This window comes from Solea solea, chromosome 7 (assembly GCF_958295425.1).
Source record: "Solea solea chromosome 7, fSolSol10.1, whole genome shotgun sequence".
Classification (NCBI taxonomy): Eukaryota; Metazoa; Chordata; class Actinopteri; order Pleuronectiformes; family Soleidae; genus Solea; species Solea solea.
Genome location: NC_081140.1, coordinates 30128164 through 30142618, shown reverse-complemented (window position 1 = coordinate 30142618; position 14455 = coordinate 30128164).

Below are 14455 nucleotides of genomic sequence, written 5' to 3'. Positions count from 1 at the left end.
GACATACTCAAGTATGACTTTTTTGTCACATTTTGGACGACATACTAAAGAATTACATTTTTGTCACATTTTGGACGACATAGTAAAGTATGACTTTTTTCACATTTTGGACGACATACTAAAGTATGACTTTTGTCACATTTTGGACGACATACTAAAGTATGACATTTTTGTCACATTTTGGACGACATACTAAAGTATGACTTTTTTCACATTTTGGACGACATACTAAAGTATGACATTTTTGTCACATTTTGGACGACATACTAAAGTATGACTTTTTTGTCACATTTTGGACGACATACTAAAGTATGACATTTATGTCACATTTTGGACGACATACTAAAGTATGACTTTTTTCACATTTTGGACGACATACTAAAGTATGACATTTTTGTCACATTTTGGACGACATACTAAAGAATTACATTTTTGTCACATTTTGGACGACATACTAAAGTATGACATTTTTTTCACATTTTGGACGACATACTAAAGTATGACTTTTTTCACATTTTGGACGACATACTAAAGTATGACTTTTTTCACATTTTGGACGACATACTAAAGTATGACTTTTTTCACATTTTGGACGACATACTAAAGTATGACTTTTTTGTCACATTTTGGACGACATACTAAAGTATGACTTTTTTCACATTTTGGACGACATACTCAAGTATGACTTTTTTGTCACATTTTGGACGACATACTAAAGAATTACATTTTTGTCACATTTTGGACGACATAGTAAAGTATGACTTTTTTCACATTTTGGACGACATACTAAAGTATGACTTTTGTCACATTTTGGACGACATACTAAAGTATGACATTTTTGTCACATTTTGGACGACATACTAAAGTATGACTTTTGTCACATTTTGGACGACATACTAAAGTATGACATTTTTGTCACATTTTGGACGACATACTAAAGTATGACTTTTTTCACATTTTGGACGACATACTAGAGTATGACATTTTTGTCACATTTTGTACGACATACTAAAGTGTGACTTTTTTCACATTTTGGACGACATACTAGAGTATGACATTTTTGTCACATTTTGGACGACATACTAAAGTATGACATTTTTTTCACATTTGGGACGACATACTAAAGTATGACATTTTTGTCACATTTTGGACCACATACTAAAGTATGACATTTATGTCACATTTTGGACGACATACTAAAGTATGACTTTTTTCACATTTTAGACGACATACTAAAGTATGACATTTTTGTCACATTTTGGACGACATACTAAAGTATGACTTTTTTCACATTTTGGACGACATACTAAAGTATGACATTTTTGTCACATTTTGGACGACATACTAAAGTATGACTTTTTTCACATTTGGACGACATACTAAAGTATGACATTTTTGTCACATTTTGGACGACATACTAAAGTATGACTTTTTTCACATTTTGGACGACATACTAAAGTATGACTTTTTTCACATTTTGGACGACATACTAAAGTATGACATTTTTTTCACATTTTGGACGACATACTAAAGTATGACTTTTTTGTCACATTTTAGACGACATACTAAAGTATGATATTGTTGTCACAATTTCGACGACATACTAAAGAATGACATTTTTGTCACATTTTGGACGACATACTAAAGTATGACATTTTTGTCACATTTTGGACGACATACTAAAGTATGACATTTTTGTCACATTTTGGACGACATACTAAAGTATGACTTTTTTCACATTTTGGACGACATACTAAAGTATGACTTTTTTGTCACATTTTGGACGACATACTAAAGTATGACTTTTTTCACATTTTGGACGACATACTAAAGTATGACATTTTTGTCACATTTTGGACCACATACTAAAGTATGACATTTATGTCACATTTTGGACGACATACTTAAGTATGACTTTTTTCACATTTTGGACGACATACTAAAGTATGACATTTTTGTCACATTTTGGACGACATACTAAAGAATTACATTTTTGTCACATTTTGGACGACATACTAAAGTATGACATTTTTTTCACATTTTGGATGACATACTAAAGTATGACTTTTTTCACATTTTGGACGACATACTAAAGTATGACTTTTTTCACATTTTGGACGACATACTAAAGTATGACTTTTTTGTCACATTTTGGACGACATACTAAAGTATGACTTTTTTCACATTTTGGACGACATACTAAAGTATGACTTTTTTCACATTTTGGACGACATACTAAAGTATGACTTTTTTGTCACATTTTGGACGACATACTAAAGTATGACTTTTTTCACATTTTGGACGACATACTCAAGTATGACTTTTTTGTCACATTTTGGACGACATACTAAAGAATTACATTTTTGTCACATTTTGGACGACATAGTAAAGTATGACTTTTTTCACATTTTGGACGACATACTAAAGTATGACTTTTGTCACATTTTGGACGACATACTAAAGTATGACATTTTTGTCACATTTTGGACGACATACTAAAGTATGACTTTTTTCACATTTTGGACGACATACTAAAGTATGACATTTTTGTCACATTTTGGACGACATACTAAAGTATGACTTTTTTGTCACATTTTGGACGACATACTAAAGTATGACATTTATGTCACATTTTGGACGACATACTAAAGTATGACTTTTTTCACATTTTGGACGACATACTAAAGTATGACATTTTTGTCACATTTTGGACGACATACTAAAGAATTACATTTTTGTCACATTTTGGACGACATACTAAAGTATGACATTTTTTTCACATTTTGGACGACATACTAAAGTATGACTTTTTTCACATTTTGGACGACATACTAAAGTATGACTTTTTTCACATTTTGGACGACATACTAAAGTATGACTTTTTTCACATTTTGGACGACATACTAAAGTATGACTTTTTTGTCACATTTTGGACGACATACTAAAGTATGACTTTTTTCACATTTTGGACGACATACTCAAGTATGACTTTTTTGTCACATTTTGGACGACATACTAAAGAATTACATTTTTGTCACATTTTGGACGACATAGTAAAGTATGACTTTTTTCACATTTTGGACGACATACTAAAGTATGACTTTTGTCACATTTTGGACGACATACTAAAGTATGACATTTTTGTCACATTTTGGACGACATACTAAAGTATGACTTTTGTCACATTTTGGACGACATACTAAAGTATGACATTTTTGTCACATTTTGGACGACATACTAAAGTATGACTTTTTTCACATTTTGGACGACATACTAGAGTATGACATTTTTGTCACATTTTGTACGACATACTAAAGTGTGACTTTTTTCACATTTTGGACGACATACTAGAGTATGACATTTTTGTCACATTTTGGACGACATACTAAAGTATGACTTTTTTCACATTTTGGACGACATACTAGAGTATGACATTTTTGTCACATTTTGGACGACAAACTAAAGAATTACATTTTTGTCACATTTTGGACGACATACTAAAGTATGACTTTTTTCACATTTGGACGACATACTAAAGTATGACATTTTTGTCACATTTTGGACGACATACTAAAGTATGACTTTTTTCACATTTTGGACGACATACTAAAGTATGACTTTTTTCACATTTTGGACGACATACTAAAGTATGACATTTTTTTCACATTTTGGACGACATACTAAAGTATGACTTTTTTGTCACATTTTAGACGACATACTAAAGTATGATATTGTTGTCACAATTTCGACGACATACTAAAGAATGACATTTTTGTCACATTTTGGACGACATACTAAAGTATGACATTTTTGTCACATTTTGGACGACATACTAAAGTATGACATTTTTGTCACATTTTGGACGACATACTAAAGTATGACTTTTTTCACATTTTGGACGACATACTAAAGTATGACTTTTTTGTCACATTTTGGACGACATACTAAAGTATGACTTTTTTCACATTTTGGACGACATACTAAAGTATGACATTTTTGTCACATTTTGGACCACATACTAAAGTATGACATTTATGTCACATTTTGGACGACATACTTAAGTATGACTTTTTTCACATTTTGGACGACATACTAAAGTATGACATTTTTGTCACATTTTGGACGACATACTAAAGAATTACATTTTTGTCACATTTTGGACGACATACTAAAGTATGACATTTTTTTCACATTTTGGACGACATACTAAAGTATGACTTTTTTCACATTTTGGACGACATACTAAAGTATGACTTTTTTCACATTTTGGACGACATACTAAAGTATGACTTTTTTGTCACATTTTGGACGACATACTAAAGTATGACTTTTTTCACATTTTGGACGACATACTAAAGTATGACTTTTTTCACATTTTGGACGACATACTAAAGTATGACTTTTTTGTCACATTTTGGACGACATACTAAAGTATGACTTTTTTCACATTTTGGACGACATACTCAAGTATGACTTTTTTGTCACATTTTGGACGACATACTAAAGAATTACATTTTTGTCACATTTTGGACGACATAGTAAAGTATGACTTTTTTCACATTTTGGACGACATACTAAAGTATGACTTTTGTCACATTTTGGACGACATACTAAAGTATGACATTTTTGTCACATTTTGGACGACATACTAAAGTATGACTTTTTTCACATTTTGGACGACATACTAAAGTATGACATTTTTGTCACATTTTGGACGACATACTAAAGTATGACTTTTTTGTCACATTTTGGACGACATACTAAAGTATGACATTTATGTCACATTTTGGACGACATACTAAAGTATGACTTTTTTCACATTTTGGACGACATACTAAAGTATGACATTTTTGTCACATTTTGGACGACATACTAAAGAATTACATTTTTGTCACATTTTGGACGACATACTAAAGTATGACATTTTTTTCACATTTTGGACGACATACTAAAGTATGACTTTTTTCACATTTTGGACGACATACTAAAGTATGACTTTTTTCACATTTTGGACGACATACTAAAGTATGACTTTTTTCACATTTTGGACGACATACTAAAGTATGACTTTTTTGTCACATTTTGGACGACATACTAAAGTAGGACTTTTTTCACATTTTGGACGACATACTCAAGTATGACTTTTTTGTCACATTTTGGACGACATACTAAAGAATTACATTTTTGTCACATTTTGGACGACATAGTAAAGTATGACTTTTTTCACATTTTGGACGACATACTAAAGTATGACTTTTGTCACATTTTGGACGACATACTAAAGTATGACATTTTTGTCACATTTTGGACGACATACTAAAGTATGACTTTTGTCACATTTTGGACGACATACTAAAGTATGACATTTTTGTCACATTTTGGACGACATACTAAAGTATGACTTTTTTCACATTTTGGACGACATACTAGAGTATGACATTTTTGTCACATTTTGTACGACATACTAAAGTGTGACTTTTTTCACATTTTGGACGACATACTAGAGTATGACATTTTTGTCACATTTTGGACGACATACTAAAGTATGACATTTTTTTCACATTTGGGACGACATACTAAAGTATGACATTTTTGTCACATTTTGGACCACATACTAAAGTATGACATTTATGTCACATTTTGGACGACATACTAAAGTATGACTTTTTTCACATTTTAGACGACATACTAAAGTATGACATTTTTGTCACATTTTGGACGACATACTAAAGTATGACTTTTTTCACATTTTGGACGACATACTAAAGTATGACATTTTTGTCACATTTTGGACGACATACTAAAGTATGACTTTTTTCACATTTGGACGACATACTAAAGTATGACATTTTTGTCACATTTTGGACGACATACTAAAGTATGACTTTTTTCACATTTTGGACGACATACTAAAGTATGACTTTTTTCACATTTTGGACGACATACTAAAGTATGACATTTTTTTCACATTTTGGACGACATACTAAAGTATGACTTTTTTGTCACATTTTAGACGACATACTAAAGTATGATATTGTTGTCACAATTTCGACGACATACTAAAGAATGACATTTTTGTCACATTTTGGACGACATACTAAAGTATGACATTTTTGTCACATTTTGGACGACATACTAAAGTATGACATTTTTGTCACATTTTGGACGACATACTAAAGTATGACTTTTTTCACATTTTGGACGACATACTAAAGTATGACTTTTTTGTCACATTTTGGACGACATACTAAAGTATGACTTTTTTCACATTTTGGACGACATACTAAAGTATGACATTTTTGTCACATTTTGGACCACATACTAAAGTATGACATTTATGTCACATTTTGGACGACATACTTAAGTATGACTTTTTTCACATTTTGGACGACATACTAAAGTATGACATTTTTGTCACATTTTGGACGACATACTAAAGAATTACATTTTTGTCACATTTTGGACGACATACTAAAGTATGACATTTTTTTCACATTTTGGACGACATACTAAAGTATGACTTTTTTCACATTTTGGACGACATACTAAAGTATGACTTTTTTCACATTTTGGACGACATACTAAAGTATGACTTTTTTGTCACATTTTGGACGACATACTAAAGTATGACTTTTTTCACATTTTGGACGACATACTAAAGTATGACTTTTTTCACATTTTGGACGACATACTAAAGTATGACTTTTTTGTCACATTTTGGACGACATACTAAAGTATGACTTTTTTCACATTTTGGACGACATACTCAAGTATGACTTTTTTGTCACATTTTGGACGACATACTAAAGAATTACATTTTTGTCACATTTTGGACGACATAGTAAAGTATGACTTTTTTCACATTTTGGACGACATACTAAAGTATGACTTTTGTCACATTTTGGACGACATACTAAAGTATGACATTTTTGTCACATTTTGGACGACATACTAAAGTATGACTTTTTTCACATTTTGGACGACATACTAAAGTATGACATTTTTGTCACATTTTGGACGACATACTAAAGTATGACTTTTTTGTCACATTTTGGACGACATACTAAAGTATGACATTTATGTCACATTTTGGACGACATACTAAAGTATGACTTTTTTCACATTTTGGACGACATACTAAAGTATGACATTTTTGTCACATTTTGGACGACATACTAAAGAATTACATTTTTGTCACATTTTGGACGACATACTAAAGTATGACATTTTTTTCACATTTTGGACGACATACTAAAGTATGACTTTTTTCACATTTTGGACGACATACTAAAGTATGACTTTTTTCACATTTTGGACGACATACTAAAGTATGACTTTTTTCACATTTTGGACGACATACTAAAGTATGACTTTTTTGTCACATTTTGGACGACATACTAAAGTATGACTTTTTTCACATTTTGGACGACATACTCAAGTATGACTTTTTTGTCACATTTTGGACGACATACTAAAGAATTACATTTTTGTCACATTTTGGACGACATAGTAAAGTATGACTTTTTTCACATTTTGGACGACATACTAAAGTATGACTTTTGTCACATTTTGGACGACATACTAAAGTATGACATTTTTGTCACATTTTGGACGACATACTAAAGTATGACTTTTGTCACATTTTGGACGACATACTAAAGTATGACATTTTTGTCACATTTTGGACGACATACTAAAGTATGACTTTTTTCACATTTTGGACGACATACTAGAGTATGACATTTTTGTCACATTTTGTACGACATACTAAAGTGTGACTTTTTTCACATTTTGGACGACATACTAGAGTATGACATTTTTGTCACATTTTGGACGACATACTAAAGTATGACATTTTTTTCACATTTGGGACGACATACTAAAGTATGACATTTTTGTCACATTTTGGACCACATACTAAAGTATGACATTTATGTCACATTTTGGACGACATACTAAAGTATGACTTTTTTCACATTTTAGACGACATACTAAAGTATGACATTTTTGTCACATTTTGGACGACATACTAAAGTATGACTTTTTTCACATTTTGGACGACATACTAAAGTATGACATTTTTGTCACATTTTGGACGACATACTAAAGTATGACTTTTTTCACATTTTGGACGACATACTAAAGTATGACTTTTTTCACATTTTGGACGACATACTAAAGTATGACTTTTTTGTCACATTTTGGACGACATACCAAAGTATGACTTTTTTCACATTTTGGACGACATACTAAAGTATGACTTTTTTCACATTTTGGACGACATACTAAAGTATGACATTTTTTTCACATTTTGGACGACATACTAAAGTATGACATTTTTGTCACATTTTGGACGACATACTAAAGTATGACTTTTTTCACATTTTGGACGACATACTGAAGTATGACTTTTTTGTCACATTTTGGACGACATACTAAAGTATGACTTTTTTCACATTTTGGACGACATACTAAAGTATGACATATTTTTCACATTTTGGACGACATACTAAAGTATGACTTTTTTGTCACATTTTGGACGACATACTAAAGTATGACTTTTTTCACATTTTGGACGACATACTAAAGTATGACATTTTTGTCACATTTTGGACGACATACTAAAGTTTGACTTTTTTCACATTTTGGACGACATACTAAAGTATGACTTTTTTGTCACATTTTGGACGACATACTAAAGTATGACTTTTTTCACATTTTGGACGACATACTAAAGTATGACATTTTTTTCACATTTTGGACGACATACTAAAGTATGACATTTTTGTCACATTTTGGACGACATACTAAAGTATGACTTTTTTCACATTTTGGACGACATACTAAAGTATGACATTTTTGTCACATTTTGGACGACATACTAAAGTATGACTTTTTTCACATTTTGGACGACATACTAAAGTATGACATTTTTGTCACATTTTGGACGACATACTAAAGTATGACTTTTTTCACATTTTGGACGACAAACTAGAGTATGACATTTGTCACATTTTGGACGACATACTAAAGAATTACATTTTTGTCACATTTTGGACGACATACTAAAGTATGACTTTTTTCACATTTTGGACGACATACTAAAGTATGACTTTTTTCACATTTTGGACGACATACTAAAGTATGACATTTTTGTCACATTTTGGACGACATACTAAAGTATGACTTTTTTCACATTTTGGACGACATACTAAAGTATGACTTTTTTAACATTTTGGACGACATACAAAAGTATGACTTTTTTGTCACATTTTGGACGACATACTAAAGTATGACTTTTTTCACATTTTGGACGACATACTAAAGTATGACTTTTTTCACATTTTGGACGACATACTAAAGTATGACATTTTTGTCACATTTTGGACCACATACTAAAGTATGACATTTATGTCACATTTTGGAAGACATACTAAAGTATGACTTTTTTCACATTTTGGACGACATACTAAAGTATGACATTTTTGTCACATTTTGGACGACATACTAAAGAATTACATTTTTGTCACATTTTGGACGACATACTAAAGTATGACATTTTTTTCACATTTTGGACGACATACTAAAGTATGACTTTTTTTTCACATTTTGGACGACATACTAAAGTATGACTTTTTTCACATTTTGGACGACATACTAAAGTATGACATTTTTGTCACATTTTGGACGACATACTAAAGTATGACATTTTTGTCACATTTTGGACGACATACTAAAGTATGACTTTTTTCACATTTTGGACGACATACTAAAGTATGACTTTTTTCACATTTTGGACGACATACTAAAGTATGACTTTTTTCACATTTTGGACGACATACTAAAGTATGACTTTTTTGTCACATTTTGGACGACATACTAAAGTATGACTTTTTTCACATTTTGGACGACATACTCAAGTATGACTTTTTTGTCACATTTTGGACGACATACTAAAGAATTACATTTTTGTCACATTTTGGACGACATACTAAAGTATGACTTTTTTCACATTTTGGACGACATACTAAAGTATGACTTTTGTCACATTTTGGACGACATACTAAAGTATGACATTTTTGTCACATTTTGGACGACATACTAAAGTATGACTTTTTCACATTTTGGACGACATACTAAAGTATGACATTTTTGTCACATTTTGGACGACATACTAAAGTATGACTTTTTTCACATTTTGGACGACATACTAAAGTATGACTTTTTTCACATTTTGGACGACATACTAGAGTATGACATTTTTGTCACATTTTGGACGACATACTAAAGAATTACATTTTTGTCACATTTTGGACGACATACTAAAGTATGACTTTTTTCACATTTTGGACGACATACTAAAGTATGACTTTTTTGTCACATTTTGGACGACATACTAAAGTATGACATTTTTGTCACATTTTGGACGACATAAAGTATGACTTTTTTCACATTTTGGACGACATACTAAAGTATGACTTTTTTCACATTTTGGACGACATACTAAAGTATGACATTTTTGTCACATTTTGGACGACATACTAAAGTATGACTTTTTTCACATTTTGGACGACATACTAAAGTTTGACTTTTTTCACATTTTGGACGACATACTAAAATATGACTTTTTTGTCACATTTTGGACGACATACTAAAGTATGACTTTTTTGTCACATTTTGGACGACATACTAAAGTATGACTTTTTTCACATTTTGGACGACATACTAAAGTATGACATTTTTGTCACATTTTGGACGACATACTAAAGTATGACTTTTTTCACATTTTGGACGACATACTAAAGTATGACATTTTTGTCACATTTTGGACGACATACTAAAGTATGACTTTTTTGTCACATTTTGGACGACATACTAAAGTATGACATTTATGTCACATTTTGGACGACATACTAAAGTATGACTTTTTTCACATTTTGGACGACATACTAAAGTATGACATTTTTGTCACATTTTGGACGACATACTAAAGAATTACATTTTTGTCACATTTTGGACGACATACTAAAGTATGACATTTTTTTCACATTTTTGACGACATACTAAAGTATGACTTTTTTCACATTTTGGACGACATACTAAAGTATGACTTTTTTCACATTTTGGACGAAATACTAAAGTATGACTTTTTTCACATTTTGGACGACATACTAAAGTATGACTTTTTTGTCACATTTTGGACGACATACTAAAGTATGACTTTTTTCACATTTTGGACGACATACTCAAGTATGACTTTTTTGTCACATTTTGGACGACATACTAAAGAATTACATTTTTGTCACATTTTGGACGACATAGTAAAGTATGACTTTTTTCACATTTTGGACGACATACTAAAGTATGACTTTTGTCACATTTTGGACGACATACTAAAGTATGACATTTTTGTCACATTTTGGACGACATACTAAAGTATGACTTTTTTCACATTTTGGACGACATACTAAAGTATGACATTTTTGTCACATTTTGGACGACATACTAAAGTATGACTTTTTTCACATTTTGGACGACATACTAGAGTATGACATTTTTGTCACATTTTGGACGACATACTAAAGTATGACTTTTTTCACATTTTGGACGACATACTAAAGTATGACTTTTTTGTCACATTTTGGACGACATACTAAAGTATGACATTTTTGTCACATTTTGGACGACATACTAAAGTATGACTTTTTTCACATTTTGGACGACATACTAAAGTTTGACTTTTTTCACATTTTGGACGACATACTAAAATATGACTTTTTTGTCACATTTTGGACGACATACTAAAGAATTACATTTTTGTCACATTTTGGACGACATACTAAAGTATGACATTTTTGTCACATTTTGGACGACATACTAAAGTATGACATTTTTGTCACATTTTGGACGACATACTAAAGTATGACATTTTTGTCACATTTTGGACGACATACTAAAGTATGACTTTTTTCACATTTGGACGACATACTAAAGTATGACATTTTTGTCACATTTTGGACGACATACTAAAGTATGACTTTTTTCACATTTTGGACGACATACTAAAGTATGACTTTTTTCACATTTTGGACGACATACTAAAGTATGACATTTTTTTCACATTTTGGACGACATACTAAAGTATGACTTTTTTGTCACATTTTAGACGACATACTAAAGTATGATATTGTTGTCACAATTTCGACGACATACTAAAGAATGACATTTTTGTCACATTTTGGACGACATACTAAAGTATGACATTTTTGTCACATTTTGGACAACATACTAAAGTATGACATTTTTGTCACATTTTGGACGACATACTAAAGTATGACTTTTTTCACATTTTGGACGACATACTAAAGTATGACTTTTTTCACATTTTGGACGACATACTAAAGTATGACTTTTTTCACATTTTGGACGACATACTAAAGTATGACATTTTTGTCACATTTTGGACCACATACTAAAGTATGACATTTATGTCACATTTTGGACGACATACTAAAGTATGACTTTTTTCACATTTTGGACGACATACTAAAGTATGACATTTTTGTCACATTTTGGACGACATACTAAAGTATGACTTTTTTCACATTTTGGACGACATACTAAAGTATGACTTTTTTCACATTTTGGACGACATACTAAAGTATGACTTTTTTGTCACATTAAGGACGACATACTAAAGTATGACATTTTTGTCACATTTTGGACGACATACTAAAGTATGACTTTTTTCACATTTTGGACGACATACTAGAGTATGACATTTTTGTCACATTTTGGACGACATACTAAAGAATTACATTTTTGTCACATTTTGGACGACATACTAAAGTATGACTTTTTTCACATTTTGGACGACATACTAAAGTATGACTTTTTTCACATTGTGGACGACATACTAAAGTATGACATTTTTGTCACATTTTGGACGACATACTAAAGTATGACATTTTTGTCACATTTTGGACGACATACTAAAGTATGACATTTTTGTCACATTTTGGACGACATACTAAAGTATGACTTTTTTCACATTTTGGACGACATACTAAACTATGACTTTTATGTCACATTTTGGATGACATACTAAAGTATGACTTTTTTCACATTTTGGACGACATACTAAAGTATGACTTTTTTGTCACATTTTGGACGACATACCAAAGTATGACTTTTTTCACATTTTGGACGACATACTAAAGTATGACTTTTTTCACATTTTGGACGACATACTAAAGTATGACATTTTTTTCACATTTTGGACGACATACTAAAGTATGACATTTTTGTCACATTTTGGACGACATACTAAAGTATGACTTTTTTCACATTTTGGACGACATACTAAAGTATGACATTTTTTTCACATTTTGGACGACATACTAGAGTATGACTTTTTTCACATTTTGGACGACATACTAAAGTATGACTTTTTTCACATTTTGGACGACATACTAAAGTATGACTTTTTTGTCACATTAAGGACGACATACTAAAGTATGACATTTTTGTCACATTTTGGACGACATACTAAAGTATGACTTTTTTCACATTTTGGACGACATACTAGAGTATGACATTTTTGTCACATTTTGGACGACATACTAAAGAATTACATTTTTGTCACATTTTGGACGACATACTAAAGTATGACTTTTTTCACATTTTGGACGACATACTAAAGTATGACTTTTTTCACATTTTGGAAGATATACTAAAGTATGACATTTTTGTCACATTTTGGACGACATACTAAAGTATGACATTTTTGTCACATTTTGGACGACATACTAAAGTATGACTTTTTTCACATTTTGGACGACATACTAAAGTATGACTTTTTTCACATTTTGGACGACATACTAAAGTATGACTTTTTTCACATTTTGGACGACATACTAAAGTATGACTTTTTTTTCACATTTTGGACGACATACTAAAGTATGACATTTTTGTCACATTTTCGACGACATACTAAAGAATTACATTTTTGTCACATTTTGGACGACATACTAAAGTATGACTTTTTTCACATTTTGGACGACATACTAAAGTATGACTTTTTTTCACATTTTGGACGACATACTAAAGTATGACTTTTTTCACATTTTGGACGACATACTAAAGTATGACATTTTTTTCACATTTTGGACGACATACTAAAGTATGACTTTTTTGTCACATTTTGGACGACATACTAAAGAATTACATTTTTTTCACATTTTGGACGACATACTAAAGTATGACATTTTTGTCACATTTTGGACGACATACTAAAGTATGACATTTTTGTCACATTTTGGACGACATACTAAAGTATGACATTTTTGTCACATTTTGGACGACATACTAAAGTATGACATTTTTGTCACATTTTGGACGACATACTAAAGTATGACATTTTTGTCACATTTTGGACGACATACTAAAGTATGAC